At 45.1% G+C, this 21,068-nt stretch overlaps 1 long non-coding RNA gene across 1 annotated transcript; it reads right to left on the bottom strand.

The window, feature by feature from the left end:
* Positions 1 to 13,785: 13,785 nt before the first annotated feature.
* Positions 13,786 to 20,073, bottom strand: LOC137483049 (uncharacterized). Its single transcript, XR_011004330.1, has 3 exons — positions 19,913 to 20,073; positions 15,205 to 15,323; positions 13,786 to 14,511 (listed from the first exon to the last, which is right to left on the bottom strand). It is a non-coding gene; the product is annotated as an uncharacterized lncRNA (long non-coding RNA).
* Positions 20,074 to 21,068: the final 995 nt, after the last annotated feature.

Raw genomic sequence — 21,068 nt, 5'->3', positions numbered from 1 at the left:
GTTACCAGCAGCCAGGATCCTCTTGACTGGCTGGGAAGAAAGCAGCAGTATAAACGTGTCAATAGAGCACCAGCAATTTGTCAAGCAGCTATAATGCACTAATCAGGGGGGTGGAGGGGAGAAAACCCTGCCAAGACTCAGCCAGCTCAAAGGGAGCTGCTGCTTGCGCACAGTGCTGGGGCTCTTTCATTTGTGGGCAAGCCCAGTAACTTCCCCAGTAGCTGATCAGTTCTGGGACTGAGGACGTAGCCTTGGCTGCCCTGGCTTCACAGGCTGCCTCTCGGCTTCTCTGCCTCCCTGGTCCCCACACAGCTGCCCTGTGCTGGCAAGGAATGCCATACCCCAACAGCAGGAGATGGTGGCACCGAGCATCAGACAACCCTCTAAGCTGGCCACAGTTGTCCTCTGCCAGTCTGGGATCAGCTCAGAGACTCAACACTGTCACCTACTTGAAGGTCAAGTGTTTGGCCTGTTTAGAGACAAGTAATTTGCCATGAAGTACCACTTAACACTTGATTTACTGAGCTTGCCAGACATAAGAAAAAATATTCCAGTCCTTATGTCGTACTCTCCTTGTTTTTTTGTTAATGCAGCAGATTTCAATCAAAAAAGTATTTGAACAGCACTGTCAGGCACAAATAAAAATATAACCATGCAGACAGGTAGCAAGGGAAGAAGTGCTGCAGTCTTGTGGAAAACAGGGGGATATTTCTTCAAACCAGTCCTTAAAGATGCTTAAAGATGCCAGTTCTTCTCCCCACAGTCCTTAAAGATGCTTAACCCTCCCATGGGATTGCAAAGAAACCTTTGGGAAAAGAGATCTCCCCTGCATCCAGCATTGTCTACATTCCTCTCCTCTGCGGTCAGAGCAGATAGGCGTAGTATTGATTCATTACTTCAGGATTTTTGTGGGTGGAGAGAAGGCTGTACTGCGTATTCCCTGTGCTATCTTATCATTAATGCATTAAGGAGCTGAACAAGCAATAAGGGCAAATGGACTTCAAAACACAGGGAACCGTCTCCACAAGGCTCAGGCTGATTTACGGCAATTACATCTTGGCAGCATCGCCAGAGCCCATTAAGCCCCGCACCTGCCTGTAACTTGAACATCCCCAGTTTCGAGGGGGCACTTGCCATTAGTCACCCTGGCACTGCCACGAACCCTCCTTGTCTGTGATGGAAGGCAAGATGTAAAACAATGTGGGTAGGATTAACAAAAATTTAATAGGCTGCAGAGCACAAATTGATCTGAACTTCAGCGTTGGATACTGTTTCAGATACTGGGATGCTCTGCTGGCCTCCTTCCAAGGTCTGAGGGGAAGGGATTGGGGACGGAGCCTGGAGCCATTGCATTTGACTCAGGTTTTCCTTGTCTCTCCACTGGTATTTCATTACCAAATGTGGACTGGCTGCTCAACTATTAATTTTCTTTCCCTGTTTTTTAATTTTTATTGTTTTTAAAAGGGTGTTTCTTTGTGACACCGTTACTTTGCAGGGCAGCTGTGTACAAATCACCAAGTGAAAGTGTAGCACTGATGGAACCAAGGGGATGATTTGTGGAAACCCCACTGAGGGATGATGCTACTCGCTCTGAGGGCTGGGGTGCAGGAAAACTGGGTTTGCCATGTGCCTGCTGTTTGCACCATGGAGGGAAACCAATGGCAGGGAATATCACACCAAAAATACAAAAAGGGGGTATACTTCTGAGCATTGGTGCACAGAGGATGCATAAGAAGCCTCAGTGCTCAAAGAGATGAGTGCTCAAAGAGATGAGGATGGATGAGGTTTGGGGGGAAAAGGCAGAGAAATATTTCATTCCAGATACCACCAGCACAAAAGACCTTCAGAGGAGTTAAAATTTACTCAGTGATCCAGAAGTGTTTATGGCCCACATAAAATTTACCAGAAAAATGTCAGATGTCAGTGGATTGTATTAAATGTAAATATTACACAACTCGCAGCCTCCGTTTCTTATTACAGCTTGGCACGTAGCTCTCATGGATCTCCTGTTTGAAGGGGAGTCTCTGGAGGTGCTTCTGCTTGGCAGCAGGTCTGGAAAGGTTTCAGCGTGAGCTGTGCTAGCCCGTACCTCCCCTCGTCCCCATGAGACACTGCCAACTGGCTGGCAACTCTTATGGTGGCAAACGTGCCTGGTCCATCAGAGAAACCCAGCCTGATGTTTCTGTGACAGACACTGCTGTGACACTGATGTTCATCACCCCTAAAATGGGTGTGCAATCTGGCAGCACCCCGGCAGAGGGAGGAGAGGGCAGCAGAGGGAGGAGAGGACAGCAGAGCATGGTCTCCCGGGTACACTGTTTCTGCCTCAGTCCCAGGAGACACTGAGGTGGGTACTGGCTCTGGGCAGTGTGTCCTACAGGTGATTCAGGAAGAGCGGAGAGAACATATGGGCATTGCTCCCTGCTTGGAAGACACTCAAGAGCACAGTGGCAGTGGGATCATGCAATTGTTACATGCAGTTGCATTTGATAAAGGGGAAGACACTTTGTTAAAGCTGTCCTTGGACTTGGGCAAGGCCCACCAAGGCTGAGTGCAGGCGCAATGCAGCTTGCTCCAACAACTTGTCTGCATCAAGCCTGAGAGACATCTGGCTTGCTTACAGTACTGCTGGGCCTCTATTCTGTTTCACTGGCTATTTCATTTATTTAACAAATCACTTCTTGTTTGGCCTGGCCTGTGGATCTCAGACGATGTGTTGTGTGCGGGATGTGACTCAGGGCTCAGTGCATCCTTTCCGTGTTGAGAACCTTGAGCAGTTGTGATGCTAAGTCACATCAAGTGTTTCTGCAGCCAGGCCAAGCTGAGGCAAATGAGCCAGTGCAGGGCATTGCAGCTCATAGCCACAGATGCTGGGAAAAGACTCCATGCCCTGGAAATGCTGTTTTATGTTTCCCTGTTGTTCACTGTACATGTTACTGTCACAGTACCAGCTCTTACCAAAAAATCTCCAAAAAACTAAAACCACACAGAAGATTTTTTTTTCTTGCTTTCTCTTCAGAATGTGTGAAGGAAAAAAAGAACAAACCTCAATACTTGTGCTACAACTTATGCCATTTAAAGCTGCAGTGGATTTCAGTGTACTTTCCCCCTAAAGGATTAACTTCGACAATACTGTTCCTGAAAATCCCTCTCCTGCAGTCTCTGGGAAGCTCACTGACACAACATACGCACAAAAACACAGGAGCCTGGCCCATTCCTGCTGCAAGATAAAGGAGGCTCAGAATCATATTTCTACTATAAAAAATACATATACAACAGGCTTTAGGAGGATCTCATAACAACTTAAGAAAAGTTTCTGGGATCTGTTTTACAGATAGAAAGATTTTACCCTGTGCTTTAAGCAGTTGGCTATTTTTAAGTCAGGAGAATGTACACTAGTATTATCTGGAAATAGTTTCTGGGAAGTAATTTCAGTTCCTGTAGGCATGTAAACACAGATGATCCCCAAATACAATTTATATCATGTTTTTCTGACACAAGAGCCAAGACCTATTAACAGTTCATTCATGTGTTTTTCAGGAAGCTGAGGAATCCTGTTGATATTTGGAGGAGGGAGAAATTTCCTGAATGAGCAAAATCTTTCTCTCCAATCATTACTGCAGAGCCACGCTGCAGATTTGGCTTTGAGAACAGATACTTCTTGTGCAGACCAAAGAAACAAACTCGCTAAAACCATAAAATGAGATAAGCACGTGCAATTTCTGCTGATATTCATACAAGCCGAGTTGCCATGTGCTTATCAGAGACCTTGGCCTTCATGAGAACAGCAAAATGTTTAGTCATCTCCTCACTGTTGAGGAGCTGAAAGATGCCCCAGCAGCTCACTGATCCTCCTGGCAGACTTAGGCTCAAGTACAGGCTGCAGTTCTGCATTTTGACTTCCAGAAGAGTATTCGGAAAAAATAATGCAGATGTTTCCTGCTCAAGAATCCCAACTCTGGCAAAAGTCATTAAAATAATTGGAGCCATTATTCAGGTATTTTGACCTGGCTGTATATAAGTGTGATTGCTTCTCCCCCTGTAAAAACACCTGGGCATGCACAGGAAAATTTCATATGGGGTTTAGGGCTTTCAGTCTTAGAGGTATGAGAAATATGCTGGGAGCCCCCATGGACACTTTCACTTTCCTGACAGAGAAAGAGCATGTTTTTTCCTGTCTTATTTGACATATGCAATAAGAACACTTTGCTTTCAATCTGTTAAAGCAAGCAATTGCTGCAGAGGTGAGAAGATCTCCTTGAATGGACACAGTTGAAAGGTTAGCAGTGTTTATTGATTTAATAACTCTCATTCTTTCTCAACAGATTATCTTTCCAGAGACATTAGCAGAGGCAGAGCCCAGAAGTGCAGAAGAGCATCTCTGATATGTTAGGAATGCAAAGGACAGAGAGGGAAGGTGGTGAATTGCTCTGGTCCTGACCTATTAAGCCCCAAGCACAGATTGGAGAATAGGAAATCCATGCACCTATTTTCTAAAGGGAACATTTATAAGGATGTTTCACACTAAGGGTGTCCACCACACTGGTGTAGAGAGCAGGTAGGGAGAGATCTTGGCCCAGAACTTCCTTCCCCTGCAAGCGGATGAGCTCATGGTGACCAGGGAGGAACCTGAGTCATGGTAAAATGCTTTTCCAGAGGCAGAAGTGTGGTATTGAAGCCCAAGTGTGTTGGTCCTGAGCAACAATCAAATGCCTGCAAAGGTACTGTGGACTTCACCAAACCTGGCTCAGTCAGAGCACTGAAGGGATGAACAGCCTGGCCCTACTACCCTGCTTTCCATTGCCATCTGGTTACCTTTTTTTTTTTTTTTTTTTTTTCAATTTTCAGAGCATCAGAGGAAATGAATGACAACCCTTCATGTTCCCTTTGGCTCCTTCCAGCAAAAAAAAGGGGCTGAAGTACCATACACTTGGGAGCTGAACAGCCTTGTTTGGAGCAGGATGAATGTCCATGCAAGAAGTATATCCCACCTCTCAGGCAGTGCCTGGGACCTTGTATTCTCACCACTGAGATCAGTCCAAATCGATGTGCTGCTTCTGTGATCTCACTGTGTGTACTGGAAATTCCTTTTCTGAGTATCTGACCCTACCTCTTGATGTAGGTTTGTTGTTCTGCACAACAGACTGTATCCTGTGGGTCTTCTGCACGATTTTTGGAGTCAAAGTGGGCCATCTCCTGAGCTGCACTCTGTACCCCCACAGACATGGGCGTGCTGAGACCTTTAATGGCTTGCTAATTGCTCTGATTACAAGTCAAGACCGAAGAGGAATTGTTGGATGATGAGCTCCCTGGCAGAAAAGAAGATACCAGTGGAACATTTTTGATGAATAATTCAGTAAGCAGGAATGGGAAATGAACAAGTCTTCTGTCTGCTAAAGGGAAGAAAAAAAGACCAAAGAAAAAAAGAAGAAAAGACATGTCCTGCCTGAGCAAGGCAGACCACTCTGAGCCTGGGTTTCAGCTCATGAAGGGCAGCACAGCCTGGCTTTGTAGGCGGTGGCCGAACCTTTGCGTGAATGCACCACAGCCAGTTACAAAACACTTTGTATAGTGGAATCCAGCCCACCTCCCTGCAGTGATTGCTGCAACCAAGGGCGAGCTCTCAGGGTCAGGCTCTCATGTGCTGTAAATCCCCCAAAGTCTATTCAGCTGAAGGAACATACACTAGTCACAAGGTGGCAAGCCATGGAAGCCAAGATAGAGTGTTTTGGAGAGAGGGCATAACAGGTTTTTTTGCAGGTGTTTTTAGCTTTGTGTTAGTAACATTGGGAGGTCTGAGCACAAATGTATTTCTCCAATATGGAGAGGAGCTTTCTTCAAGTGTGGATTTTGTTTCCAGACCAGAGGACAATGTGTACATACAAGCCTTAGTGCAGGACAGGAGAATTCACAGTGAGGGCTGCTTTTATTTCATGCATCTACTTCAACATGACAACAGCATGTGACAATACCAGTGCAGCACTTTCTCCCCATTTGTGATGCTGGAGCTGTGATCTCTTTTTTTCTCTCTTTGTAGTTTCCAATTACTCCTCTCACTTGCATTCTGCAGATACAAACTTAAGTTAATCTCTTCACTATCGAAGATCTGCTCTCTTAATCCAATGGTGGCAACAGCAGCAAACATTTCAATTAAAACTGTGTTCCACAAAATAGATGTATTCATTATATTGTCTTCTTTCCTTTGCAAGAGAAGAACTAATTGGGAACAGACATGTGAAGGACTTGCATCCAGAAGTCTGCAAATAGAAATACACTGGTTACTCTTCCAGTGAGGAGAGACAGGGGCTTGACCTATCAAAGCAAACTGTCAGGGTGGAAAGCAGAGGAAGGGAAACCAGTGTGCCAGGAGTAAAAACTTCTGCCCAGTTTCCTCTACCATTCCTGGACCCATCCCAGATAATTTCTCCACGCTTCTGGGAGGTTACAGTGCTCCAGAATGGGAAAGAGATTATTCACTGGGTTGATACAAAGTTGTCCTGGGTAGTGGGTCTGTAAGGACCATCCTGGATCCTTGCTTTGGCACCTAGCCTTAGGGCACTTTCCATGGTCTGCTGCTAGAGGATGCCACAAGTGGGAGCAAGGGAGAAACTTCTGGATTAATCTCCAATTTATTTACCTGTTCATGTGCATAACTTAGGCATCTTCTGCAGTTTGCTTCCTCCCTTGGAGTCAAATTCAGGTGCTGGTTTGCAGCATGGAAGTTTTGGATGCATATCCTTGGCCACTCCAGTATTATTCAGGAGCCTCATTCTGCTGATGCAACCTGAGAAGAGAAGGATGGAATCAGCAAAGTGTTGTGGTGTGGACTGGAAATCTTCTTTCAGATTCTTCTTCATGGTCTTTTTCTCCACAATCATAACTCCATAACACTTTTCTTTGTGCCAAATCTAATTTCAATATCTTAAACAGGAAATATTGTTGGTTTTTTTCAGTGGAAACAATAGACACACCCCTCCCCCCCTTCAAATGAGGTGGGACTGAAGTTTCAGGCCCTATTTTTGATGAAGGTTTAAGAAAGTTGTGTATAAAAGTTCCCTCATTAATAGACCCTGCAGGATATGGCTCTAGGGCTATATGTGACAGTCACAGACCCTGACTTCAGACCCTTGAATATACAACCTTTCTTTACTGTAGTTGCATCATCTCTCACTAGTTCTGAATTCAGTCTCTTTGAAAAGTGTGTCTGTGAGTAAGGGAGCACAAAGATGATTGTAAAGTAACAAAATATTAAGGAGGAGGCTTATGTAAAATCTGGGAGATGCCAAAGTATTCATGATGCAAATGAGCTTGCAAATACAACCCATCTGCTCCGCTTCAATACTTTCCTGACAATTCAGTGCGATATTTATTTTGTTAAATAATTTTCTGACCTTCCTCTTGCCCTCCTTCCCCAAGGAAATAACCCTGACCTTTTTTCTTTGCTGGGAAATCCTTAAGAGTGGCTTCTAAATTAAAATACATTGCAATAAGAGCAAACACCAAACATCCTATAAATGAAAGCAATTCTATATCAAGAGGTGCCAAAGTCTTGCTAAGTATGACAAAGAGCACTTCTGCTCCTTAGAGAAAAGGGAGACTTTGTTCTTGCAGGTGATGCAAACCGTAGTAGGAAGGATTCAGTAACAGGCTGTGCTGGTTTTGGCTGGGGTAGAGCTAATTTTCTTCACAATAGATGCTATGGGGCTCTCTGTTTTGGATTTGTGCTGAGCACCGAGTTGATAATTCAGGGATGTTTTTGTTACTGCTGAGCAGTGCTTGCACAGAGTCAAGGCCTTTCTGCTTCCCACATCAGTGAGTGGGCTGGAAGTGCATAAGAAGTTGGGAGGGAACACAGCTGGGATAGCTGACCCCCACTAACCAAAAGGATATTCCATACCATATGGAGTAATGCTCAGCATATAAAGTAAGGGAAGAAGAAGGAAAGGGAGCATGTTTGGAGTGATGGCATTTGCCTTCCCAACTCACTGTCAGATGTGATGGAAACCTGTTTTCCTGGAGGTGGCTGAACACCTGCGTGCCCATGGGAAGCAGTGAACTTGTTCTTTGTTTCACTTTACTTTTTCTTTACCTATTAAACTGGCTTTATCTCAACTCACAAAGTTTTCCGTTTTCCTTTTCTTTCCAATTCTTTCCCCAACCCTGCTAGTAGGGAGTTAAGCCTGTGTGGTGCTTAGCTGCTGGCTGGGGGTAAACCATAACACAGTGGTAAATAAGATGTGGTTTCAGGCAATTTCCCCTAAATCTCTGATGGGCTTTTCATGCTAAATCAACCCAGCCACAGCAGAAATGATTCCTGAGTTGCACTTGGTAGCAAGGTAACTGCTATGTGCCCCAGTTTAGGCACATCCCATGGGCTCCTCCAGGCACCCCCATGACTGGAAGCACCAAGCACTGCGAGCGGTAGGGCCACATGTGCCCTCTGGGCAAGGCAAGGGACAGCCGTGGCAACGCTCAGCTTTCACAACAGAGGTGAGGGAAGACTTCACCACTCAAGCAGAAACATTTTCAGAATCAAGAGTATAAAAATAAAAGGGAAAAAAAAACCAACCAAACTTTTAGAAGTCTCACAGCTGCTATTGCCGATTATGTGTGTGACTCAGAGGGTAGACTTCATGCTATAAATGGAAATGGGTTACTTATAATTTGACTGATAATGTCTTAGTTTTTGTAAGAAAAATGTCTTTTGAAGAAATACTATAGTGGGGTGGCAAGCTGTACCATATGTTCTTTGCTGCAGCTGACTTTATAATACATCTCAGCTACACTTTAAACTGTATAGCACTGATTGCATTGTAACTCCTATGTCCTCTGCAGATAAAGTTATGGAAATATAATGACTGTGCTTCAGATACATGCCAGTGCTGTCTATACTATTTCAAATCATCAGACAAGAGAAGGACACCTGCTTGCCTAGGCTTTCCCCGCTTGTTTACTGCCTTCTGTACCACAGTGAGGGAGGCTTGCGGGTCCCCTAGGGAGAGTAAGCACCAAAAATAAAAATTCATGCTTGCTGGAGCCATGCTTTGACTATGTAGTTCTTCATGGCAAAGCGTGGATGCCTTGTGCCCTCACATAGGGAAAAATTAGTTACTACAGATGACTGATCCTTCAGAGGGCTAACTGGGGAATGGACAGCCAGGAGAAAACCTGGAGGTTTCCCTCCTTGACCCTGAAAGAAAATAGGTCTGGAAATGACGGTCATTGTATCCCAGATTCATCTCAAAATGTCTTGTCTGTTGGGAAATTCCTTGGACAATCTTCTGCTGTACCTCCAGGAAATGCTGATGCCGTTTGCCAGAGCTGTGGTCTGGCCAGCACTCTGTGATTATTGGTCTATTAAATTTTGATAATGCGAGAAGGCTGAAGCCACCCAAGATGCTGTGGTGTGGCCTCCTGGCACTACATGGCTGGATCAGACCTAGCAGAGCCCTGCCTTTCTCTGCAAGATGTCTATCTGCACTTGCAGCCTGGCTGTGTGTAGACATTTGCAGGGAAAACAATTAGTCACTGTAAAGTGTCTGTGTGAAGAGAGCTGTAGAAAACAGTTGAAAAGAAACTTTCTCTCTGTTGAGTTTGATGCAATGTCTTTGGTCATGATTTTACCAGCAGGCCACTGTCACCACTGCCTTACTTAAGATATTTTAATGAAGGGCTGGGCCTAATAGTTGTCACTACAGAAAATCTGTCTGCACGACACAGCTGGTCTCAGTCCTGAGCTGTTCAGTTTCTTCTAGGGCTTTGTCATGCCTTATGGCAGGGAAATGGGATAAAGTCATGGGGGAGCAGCAGGCATCACCCTGTAAGGAGTCCCTAAGTCCCCGTGCCTTACCCTTTGCACCCTCCTACTGCCCCCATTGATGCTGCTCTACCACATTTAATGGTCCTGCCCATTGTGCCAGACCTTGGCAGCCCTTCCCCTGGCTGCCTCCACCTTATTTCCTGCCTTCCTGCAATACTTTTTTTTTTTTTTTCATAACACTGCAGCTTAGGGACTGGGCTAACCTAACCCGTCCAGGAGTAGCCAAAATCCCAGGCAAGGCAAGTGCTCAGGCTATGTTTTTCCAGTAGTGGACAAGGCAGGTTTTCCTTATTCCCCATGTGCCTCCAGCCAGGTACTAGAATAATGTCCTCTGCACAATTGGGTATAGTGGCATTAGGCACATATAACTTCAGGAACTCAAAAATGGACCATTACAAGGCAGAGGGCTTGATCGTTCTGCACCCTTCTCAGCAAGGTTGCCTTGAAAGGTTATAATTTAACCCACATGGTAATTGCAAATCATTTTATATAAGGCCACCAGTGAAAAAAACAGGAAAAATGTAGTGAGACATGGCAAGAGGTGATGGTTTATGCATTGCAACATTGCACCCCTCCTTCATATACATATATATATATATATATCTGCCTGAATGCACTGTATCTACTGAATGCCTTATGGGATAAGGAATGCACTGGCTAAAGGTTGAAAGGAAAATTTAATATCAGATTTAAATGGTGACTCAGTGACTTGCAGAGAAATTCTTGATATGCTGGATGGGTCAGCACTAGAGTGGGAGTCAGTGTGATTCAGAGGTGTGGGGAAGGGTGGTGAGGTGCAGAGAAGGGGCCAAGGCTGGGAGAGAGGGGCTTTGAGGGCAGCAGGGTAGGAGGAGCCCTTGGGAAGCTCTGTGGGCTGGAAGGATACTGTGGGAAGGAGCTGAAGGGTAGGTGAATGCCAGCAGCCATGGCAGTGGGTGATGAGCAGATACCTTCTGTCCTCAGTTGGTAGAAGCTCTCATGAGATTCTAAAATTCAAGAGAATGACTTTAGGTGCCAAGCAAAAATGAAGTGTGTGTGGGAAGAGTGCTGGCCTGAGGAAGGAGACTCAAAAAAAAATTCCCCACAAAAGGTATTGTGGCTTGGTTGCATAAACATAATGTATGGGTGAAAATGCCACATAGTGGGAGAAGCAGGACAGGAGCAAGAGCACCAGAGCCATGGCATGCCTGCAGCCTCACAGTGGGGCATCTCTTGAGCAGTGGAATGGCATCCCTGCAGCTCACTTCCTTGCCAGCAGTTTGCAGCATGGGTGATTTGGGGCAGGGAAGGTGATGCTCTTCCAGGGTTGGACCTCTCTGGACCACAGTGTCCTGAGTACTGTCTGGGTGCTGTCATAAAATGTCACATCAGGAATAAGAAAAAAGGAAGGCAGGAGAGAGTCCAAATCTTGAAATGCCCTTACATATGCTGTGAAGTCAGTATCTGATCTCGAAATAAAGTTTCAGTAAAGTTGACCTAGAGATGGGAGTCTGTCAGCAGGCAAGAAGTGAGAGGCTGATTGGTCCCAAATACTGCTAAAAGATGATACCCTACCCAGCTCAGCCACTGAAGGCTTCCCCAGAAGGCAGATGGGAGACAGCCAGGAGATAATCCACACAGTGACAACCCCGAGGGGATATCTGCACTGCTATCAACCCTGGCGAGATATGGACTCATGGGAATCAATGAAAGAAAATGCCCCTATAGAATGGAAATAGATCTGGAAGGAAACTGAGCAACCATCCCTCTAATGCTCACATGGTCCTTGCATGGCATGGAAAGGAGTAAGCAGGTGGAAATGATGCTGAGGCGGAGACTTCTGCTGCCAGGAACACGGGAAACACGAGTGCCAAGAGGAGCCAGACCACTCAGCAGAGGCCAGGAGTGAGCCGTGAGGCTGCTTTTTGAGGACAGAGCTTCAGTCTGCAATGCTGATTGGTGAATATTTAAAAATTGCTCTGCCTCCCAGCAAGAAGACAGGACATGGGATCTGAAGGAATGAGCTGCTGCTAAAGAGAAGACAAGTCAGGGACCTGTTTATTGGAGATGTCAGTCCTTTCTGTTTCTTGTGAGGCTATTAGCTCTGATCCACTCCTGACTTACAGTAGGCACAATTTTATTGCCATTTGCAAGTAATTAATGCCTGCTGCTCACTGTTTTAAGCAATTAGGTGAACACATCTGCTTTAATATACCTCAGAGTAAGTATGGTAGGGGAGAATAGTCCTTACATCAGTATTCATCAAATTCCATCAGCATACTTGTACTCCTATCCTAATTTCTTTGTCAGACACAGAGGAAATAGACTGGGAAAAGAAATCCCACATAACTATCAGGCCAGATACCAATGCTTTTCCAGACTGCCATTATTACCCAAATACAAATTTTCAGCTTGGTGCCAGCACTGGTGTTGATGGAGCAGCCTATGGAAAGGACTGGTTCAGGTCAGCAGAGGGGTTTTGCAAACATGCTAGCAGAGGTGTTTTCACTCCTCCTTATGCACAAAACCATAGCTGAGTCTCTAATAGACTCTTTTTGTTGTGATCATCATCTTATAGCTGGGTAGAAAACCTGGGTAGAAGCCCCCCATTGTTACTCTGGTCTGTGAGCTGATCCCTTACAAGTCCTGCTGTCCTGTTCCATCAGAGCAACAGGCAGAGGCATGTTTGTTCCCTTCTCTCCCATCACTGAGATATCATTTACTATTAAGTCACAGAGGGCCAGAGACCTCAAAGGCAGCAAGGGAAGATTTACGGCACAGTGGCTGTCAGTTGCTTTGGTCTAATTAAATGGTTCCTGCCTCCTTGACTCGGTTCCAGCGCAGCAGAGCTTGACTTGTTAAGCATTAGGGAAGTGTCCTGGCTGCTCACTGTTACTAGTGCCTCGGATCCAAAGTGTGACTCTTTGGCTGAAATAAGCTGTAAAATCCTGTCACTGCCTTCCACCCCTCTTCACAGGATGGATGTCCCTGCAGGTGGGTGCCTGCATCTGGGATAGCAGCAACAGAGTATGGAGCACCACAAACAGGCAGCTGGAGAAGGGGCCCACAGAGCCATTGCTGCCCTTGAACCCTCTTTGAAGATGTAGGCAATTTTCATCTTCTCTGCTTGCTTTTCAGAGGGGCAGTGGGAAGCTGGCAGTAGAAGAGCAATCTAGAGGTGAGGACCAATTTCAGTGGGGTCCCATGAGGTCCTCTCCATATGACCCCAAGACTCTCAGGCAGGTGCTCTTCCCCTCCTTGCCCAGAGTCACCCTGCCTCTCCTGGGGCACTTCCCAGCCTGCCCTGCCATTCTCCAGATTTCTAAATATCTGGAAACTGAGCTGAGTCCTTCACCCAATACCCTCAGCCCACCCTTTTCATGCCAATGAAGTAAAGAACAGGTCACGGCTCAAGTGTGTCTATTCACCTCAGTCACTTGAATTATTTTTGATTACAGATTATTATTTGTGTCTTGTTAATAAATTGGTTGGTGTTAATTGTCAGAACACATGCTACCCAATTGGCTCTCCACATCATACGTTACTCCCTCCCTTCCCTGACTGGATGAATCAAATTTTATTAAACAGCAGCCTTCTTTCTCCCTTGCTTGCAGATGATGCGTGAGCATTTGTAGCTACTTGGCAATTCTGTTGTGAGACAATAAAAGAGCTTTTCAAAATGCCAGGAGAGGAAATACAGTGTGAATACTCTTGCAAATATTTACTTGTGCCCTTATTTGCAATATTTTATTGTGTAATGGATTTAATGATGCTATTTATCAAATAATGATGATTGCTGTCTTTAATGAATTCAAATTTAGCTAAGCAATTTCCAGAAATATTTGACAAAATTAAGAGAAAATTCCAGTGCACTAAATGCAAGAGATAGGGGAAACCAATAGAAATAATTACAGCCGTACGATGCCTAGATATGTGCACGAATGTGTGTTTCTCAAGCACCTTAGAGGGAAAACAAGCAGAGAGTTACCTCAGATGCAATCCCAAATTAACAAATGCTGTATCTCCACCTCTTCAATTTGGCAGCACCCAGTCAGGACACAGTGGACTGGCCTTTTCACTGCAAGCAGGGCTGAGCAAAGACAACCACATCCAGAGGTCTGTCACTTCAAGACAGAGCTCTGCTAGAAGCTGTAGTTTAGAAACCTGGGATGTTTTCAGGCTTTGGGGTGGTTTCACAAGCAGGGCTGCCTCATTCCAGCACCCTTCCCAGCTCTGCTCTAGCCCCAGTGCCACCCCTTTCTGCCTCATGGGAAAAGAGAAAAGGGGTTCCAGCAGTAACAGGGATGACTAAGAGCCCCTCAGGCTTAATGCATTGGTCAGTCAATGGTCATGGAGCTGTGGCTGACGTTTATTCTGCACAGACCAAGGAATTAGGTGTGGAGACATTCTTTCCCTACTTCTTTCCTGTTGTGCATTATATCTCTGAAGCTTCCAGCACCCACACAGATAATTTCTTGCCATTTGACATAGCTTTATTGGAAAACAAGAATTACGAAAAATGTTGAATTTCAGAATGATTAAAGAAAACACAGAAGAATGTAGTGAAATCTTCCTGAGGTGGGCATCAGCTTTTAATGCTTTTCTTTGAAGGATTTTTAAACGTATGTTCCTAAAATACTGAAGACAAGGTCAGTCTAAGTCCAGTCCCTTTCCCTGGAAGCTGAGGGCTGGACATCTTTCTGTGGCAAAGACTCGAAAGGCTTTATCCATATAGAGTCTATTGAGTCATTAAGCTGAAAGTGGTGAGATGCAAAAATCCCTCAAAATCTATGGGATCTAGGCTAGGCATATGAAAAAGAAGCACTGAGGACACATTCCTAGCCTAGTGTGAAGGAACTCCTAGTGAGTGCCAGAGAATGGGACCATCTCCAAATACCAGAGTTTCATTTAAATCAAGCACACTCTTTTCTCATCAGATTAAAATGAAGGCACTGTCTTTTTTCACATTGCTATTTTGACTTGTTTGAATATGCAACAGCAGCTTCTATTTCCAATAAACGCAGTAAATACGGATTCTTGGAGAGCCAAGATCCTCTATACTAGTTCTGAAGTGCCCAAATCTTCAAAGCATGAAGTATTTCCTCCGGCTGTCCATGCACGAAGTTGATTTATAACTAGTTTTCTGTTCAAACCACTGTAATTTTGCGAAATGATAGCAGTATTGATTCCAGTAAGAGTTTCACTTTGCTGAAACTACCAGGCCAGAGGGACTAAATGGAGCCTTGGAGTGAATAATATAGCTTTCCACTTTATCAATTTCATCTGTTTTGCTCTCCACCTTCACTTAACAACCTACATCTCTTCTTTCCTTCCTTCTTTTCCCTTTAAGTCACTAGTTTTTTGCTCTGGTTCACAGCTATAAATGATTGAATGTATTTTCTTACCTGGGAACTCTGAGCAGCATCAAAATACAATCTGAACAATGAATAGACTGCTTGACATCTCCAAGTGGTTCATGTTGCTGTGTGGGAAGCTGAATTCTGGCTCCGAAATACACTGAATTCTGGAGGTGAAAGAAGAAAATTATTTATCAATATTTTTCAGTGGAAGAAAATATTTCTAGTTCAGTATTTATTAAAATAAAAAGCAATAAAATTTTTAGGAGAAAAATGAAATTCTTCAGTCTGGGCTAGATCCTGCTGTCAGATATATTGAGATGAATGAAGATAAACTTTACTGAAGACAATGAAAATATCTTGGTATAAAACTGGTCTGAAGACCAGTTCCACAGAAAGACAAATTCTCACCTATATAGGAGACAAAAAGGGGACTTGGATGATATTTCTGGATCTTTAACCTCAACAGTGATTTAATTTAAAGAATAAGGAAGAATTGCAGATGAATTCCATATACATTCCATCCACACTCCTTGTGTGCAGGTGTGGCTGTGCTTCCATTTCTAATGTCAGAGTGAAAAAGCCCAGAAAATACAAATGCTTCAGTGGCACTATTAATTCAGCCATAGGCACAGCGTGTATGTCAGCATAAATCTTCAGTAGCCTTGCCAGCTACTGAAACTGCTGCTTCTGCATTTGCTTTCTCTGTACTCACTGACTTAAAGAAAGAAATTTCAGAAAACCAGAGGGCTTTAAAGGTGTTAGGAACAAACACCACTTAGAAAAACTAAGAAAGAGATAAATATTTTATTTTTCTTGGCATGCATACAACATAGATTTATTTTTGCAAATGGACCATCCAAGGCTCTGTAAGTTTGAAGATTTTTGAGGCAATTATTCAGGAAAAAAACCCAGAAAATAATATAAATAGCATGATCAAATAACACTTTGGATTATATCACAGGAAACATGGTTTAAAACAAAACTGAGACATGCTGCATTTCTCCCAAACATTTTATGCAGTGGTGTGGCTCCAGCACAGGGATATCGCCAGTCAGCACAAGGGGTCAGATTTGGAGGTGGAGGTGGGTTGCTGCCTCCATGCTGGTGCTAAACAACCACATGGCATAAAAACTGTCTGCAGCCCATCCCTATGGCCCCAGGGAGAGGAAATGGCTCAGCAGCTCCTGATGTGAAGAAAAAAGTGCAGAAGGGAGAATGCTCCTGCTCGAGAACCAAGCCAAGCATGAAATTAATATTTCCTTTATCTTAAAAAAAAAAGAGAGAGAAAAAAAAGAAAAAAGAAAAAAGAAAAAAGAAAAAAGAAAAAAGAAAAAAGAAAAAAGAAAAAAGAAAAAAGAAAAAAGAAAAAAGAAAAAAGAAAAAAGAAAAAAGAAAAAAGAAAAAAGAAAAAAAAAAAGAAAAAGAAAAAGAAAAAAAAAGAAAGCCTGTAACATAGGAATAATTGTAAACTTGAAAGCCTGGGGACTGGCTTTGAATCTCCTTGTGGGAAGGGGAATGCTTTGGCTGGTTCACTTCTCTCCCTGTTGAGCAACACGGAGCTGAAGAGATCTGGAATGTGCCACACAGTTAGACTGTGATACCCAACATTCTGCCTGGGTGAAATCCCTGTAGGTCTTGTATTCTCAGTCCCCTTGGGAAAACTTCACCCATGAGGCATAGGTAGGGCCTGTGCAAGAGCTCAAACCCCCAGGAATGGATTAGGATGGGAGCCTTGCTGGACCACCTTCTGCCAAAAAACACTGGAGAAAAGTGGTGGGGCTTCAGAGGGGTTTTCCCTTGAAGAAAATGGAAAACAGTCCTGTGCAGGGCTGTGCATCAAAAAATATTTTTGCTTCCATGGTGGGATTTCATTAAATGCATTGCATTTCTTCATCTCTCCATTTCCTTTCAGGAACTGATCCAAAAGGTCTCATATTTGGAACAATGGGCACCAGGACTGACCAAAACTGGGGTGTGAAACTAAAGCCTGGACAACCCAAGAGGTATGGGATTTAATGAAAACTGCATCTTAATTTTCCCAGAAGAAAATTGCTCAGGATTTTTTTTTTAATTTGTGTTTTTGCTCACTCTCCCTTTTTTTTTGACAACCACATCTCAGCACTGCCTCACCCCTCCCTTCTGTTCAGGGTTTCCTGAGGAGGAACAGCTCTGCATGCCCTGAGCCCAGCACAGTGTGGCTGGTTCATTTCTCCTGGCTGGCTTGGCACAGAACTCTGAAGCTTCCCTGGCACTCCCCAGGGCAGGCAAACTCTCAGTGTTGCTGTCACCACCAAGCGCTTGAAGCAAAGCAAATGAGCAGTGGGGACTGGCAAATACCCTGGCTGGCAAGCAGAAGCACAACCTCTCCCTGTGAGGAAGAGCCACATCCACCTGGAATGGGCACATTTTGGAGGGTGCTAGGATGGGTGGTGGGCAGGTAAATACCCAGTATGTCATGCACTTCCAGCCTTTACTCCCTGAAAGGTGAGATGAAGGAGGAGAGACGGCTGTTATGCATTGAAAACAAATGACCCAATCTTGCCCATTCTGGGCACAAAGCATCACAACCTAAAAGGAGGTTGTGATGAGGTGGATGTCAGTATCTTCTCTCAGGTAACAAGGGATAGGACAAGAGGAAATGGCCTCAAGTTGCACCACAGGAGGTTTATACTGGATGTGAGGAAAAATTTCTTCACCAAAAGGGTTTGTCAAGGCTTGGAACAGGCTGCGCAGGGAAGTGTCTGAGTCACCATCCCTGGAGGTATTTAAAAGCCGTGTAGATGTGGCACTTAGGAACATGGATTAGGGATGGACTTGGCAATGTCTGGTTAAGAGTTGGACTCAATGGTCTTAAACACCTCTTCCAACCTAAAGAATTCTATGAAAAAGAGCATAATTATGGAAAAGGTAGCAAACTTTTCAGCACAAAGTAAAAGGCTAAATAAATTTGTATGGCTTTTCTAATTTTGAAAAACCTGTCTTTGGGAAACCTTGAAATTAGGCTTTACCTGCTCCATTCTCCTGCTTTGGCTGGCTTGAATTGTCACTGTTTCACAAGGTCTGACATGCAACAATGTTACTGCTCAGGGCATCGTTTTTTTCCTGACATATGTCCAAGTTTTTGGTCACTTCAACATACTGAAGCACAGCCCTGCTTTGAAAAGCCACAATCTCCTAAGTCATCAAGCTGCTCCTCCTCTCAGCTAGAAACCCAACGTGCCTTTTAAAAAAAGGAAAATAATTGCTTTTTTCCCCCTGTAACTGCTATTTCAGAGACAGCCTGGACAGTACAGGAGGAGATGGACTCTGGTGGCTCTGCAGTACCTACTTTTCCAAAGGAAAAGGGTCCGACAGGAGGAAGCAGCTGGGGTAAGGAGCCACTTAGCATGCTTGGGATCCCACCACTTTTTGGTCCTTTTCCCTGGTAGGCTGCCACCCTCCTCCTGCCCTTGGTGCACCCACAGGCCTTTAAATTTCACAAAAGCTCTTTGGTTCTGGAGAAAATAATAATTAGAAAGAAAAAAAGAAAAAGCAGAGGGGGAAAAAAAATCCTCCTTGATTGCTGAGGCGCTGATGGCAGGACCCCTCCTTCCCTGCTGAACCACTTAATCAGGCTGGCCCCTGGCAGCAGCAGGTGCCCACCGGGCGACCTCGGGAAATCTCCTCATCATCGGCAAATGGCCCTGATGATGGCTCAGCAGGGGCCTTGGAGGCCGGCTCTTAGCGAGCTCAGAGGAGCTTCTCCGGCAGTGCTGGAGCTTCCCATCCTTCTCCAATGACGGAAGCAGGGAGCCAGCTCCGCGCTTTCCCTGGGTGGCTCCCTCGGGCTCTGGCTGCTGCTGGATGCCCAGCCTTGACTCCTCGAGGCGCTGGCAGCGACAGCACAGCCCCGTGCTCTCAGTTTGGAGACAGAGGACTTATAGCTTCTTGGGGGAAAAATGGGATTTCTGAGGAAAGGCAGCATCAGGGGGCCACCTGTGACACAGACTGGCTTGACTGACCATTTTCCTGGCATTGCACCTTTTTGCTTACAGCCACGTGTCTGTAAGCCAGACAGGCACTCTCTGCTCATCCTCAGGGAAGTTGTGCCTTCATGTGTGGTGCCTATATAGGGCCTTATTCCAAATCTGATCCAATCTGTCTGTATTATGGAAGAAAGCACAATTTTGGTATAACCTTAGTGCTTTTCCCTTGGCTTCTGTGCCTACCATGAATACCAATGTCTTCCTGTGACCCACAGCTCTCTGCCTTGGGCATTAGCAGTGTTATGTGGCTGCCCTACCAACTTCACTGGAGGTGACATGATTACAGCCCCTGTCTCCTCTGGATAAATGTCTTCAGTTGCTCAGCAACCTCCACACCAGGATTAAATTAACTTTGATTACAATTACAGACAGCACAAATCAGCCTGCACCATCAGAAGAAAGCAGTAACATGGGTTGTTTTATTTTTTTTTTCCTGGAGGATTTTCTTCTCAAATGTTGCTGTTGGGGGGGAGGGTGGAATTGCATCTCACCTCTTTCCCTCCCTTGCTTTGTGTTGAGCATGGATGCATCCCAACCCTGATGCTTTAAAATGCGGAGTGGGATTGAGCACAAAAGAGTTAGTTCATTTACATGCCTGAAAATATTTGCCTGCTTGGGAAAGAAAAGCAGAGAGGAGGCCCAGGTGCTGAAGGCAGCTTTGCTCTTATGTCAAGGCCCCTAAACTTCCTCTGGTGAAACTGATAGGCTTAAATACAGCTACTCATCACCTCCATAAGGCCTTTGCTGTCACCTCCTCCAGGTGCTCAAGTTAATAATAGCAACGTGCAGTTGTTATATATGGCTTCATGGCTCCCTGGAGCAGACTTCCTGTCTGGGAGGTGCAGCTCCATAAAATCCCCAGGTGATGAGGAGCGCAGGCAACCAGCCCCACAGGGATCAGACCTGTGGCGCACAAAGTGGGAAGATTAATCATCTCTATCTGCTGCTCGTGGTCTTCTGTGTCTGCACCTGGAGGAGACTTGCCAGGGTGGCAAGATGCTTTCATGATGCCCAGCATCTTTCTGTGTGGGCTGCAGTGGGGTGACCTGGACTGGCAGGAAAGCCTTTGCCTGGGGTCTAGGAAACTGAATGTTGCTTGAAGCACTGCCAGACTGTTCTGCTTCCTGTTCTTACACCTCTTCTCTTCACCACATCCCTTTAGCCAAAACGAGGCCTCTCTTTCCATGGTTTCCCCGCTTTCCCAGCCTGTGGCTCTGGAGAGCTGAGTGCAGCTGGCCACCACCAGCCTGCAGGAGGCCTGCTGGCATTGCTCTGAAGGAACTACTGAACTGTTTCTTTGGGGAAGGACCTCCCTCAGGTAGATGGAGAAGAAGATGGTGCAGAGTGGTGAATCAGTGTGGGAACTGGGACTGGCAGCACCACTGAGAGTCACAGATAGCTTGGCTGTAGACAAAATTAATGTTTGTTTTTTAGATGCCTTAACAGAGGGGCAGTGTTTCTTTTCTCCCTGGGCGAAGAGGAAGAGGAGGAGAAGGCAGGGCAAGGCAGCAGCTTTTGCTCCTCTCTGTGGTTCTCTGGCCAGAGACTTCTGCCAATGCAGTAGGTGAGGACATTGGCTGCTGCAGGAATTGGCCAGCAACAAATGACTGCTCCCATGTGGGAGTGGGGAAGGAAGTGTGGAGGCTCATTACATTTAATGTAATTACTCTGGACTTAGAGCAGGGTATGTGACAAAGGAATTTGGCCATCTCTTATTTTCTTCCCTCCCTCCCTACCTCCCTCCCTCCCTCAATATTCAACAATATAAGAGTCTGGTCATGCCGGTTTGTGATCCAAAGAGGCTCTTTGCAGTTCTCCTTAAACAGGGACTCCTCTGGTCTTGCACAGGTAGAAGTAACATGGGAGAACAATTTCTAAATAGGC

This window comes from Anomalospiza imberbis, chromosome 1 (assembly GCF_031753505.1).
Source record: "Anomalospiza imberbis isolate Cuckoo-Finch-1a 21T00152 chromosome 1, ASM3175350v1, whole genome shotgun sequence".
NCBI classification, from domain to species: domain Eukaryota; kingdom Metazoa; phylum Chordata; class Aves; order Passeriformes; family Viduidae; genus Anomalospiza; species Anomalospiza imberbis.
The sequence above is the reverse complement of the archived record's forward strand: the minus strand, read 5'-3'. Positions and strand labels throughout refer to the sequence as shown.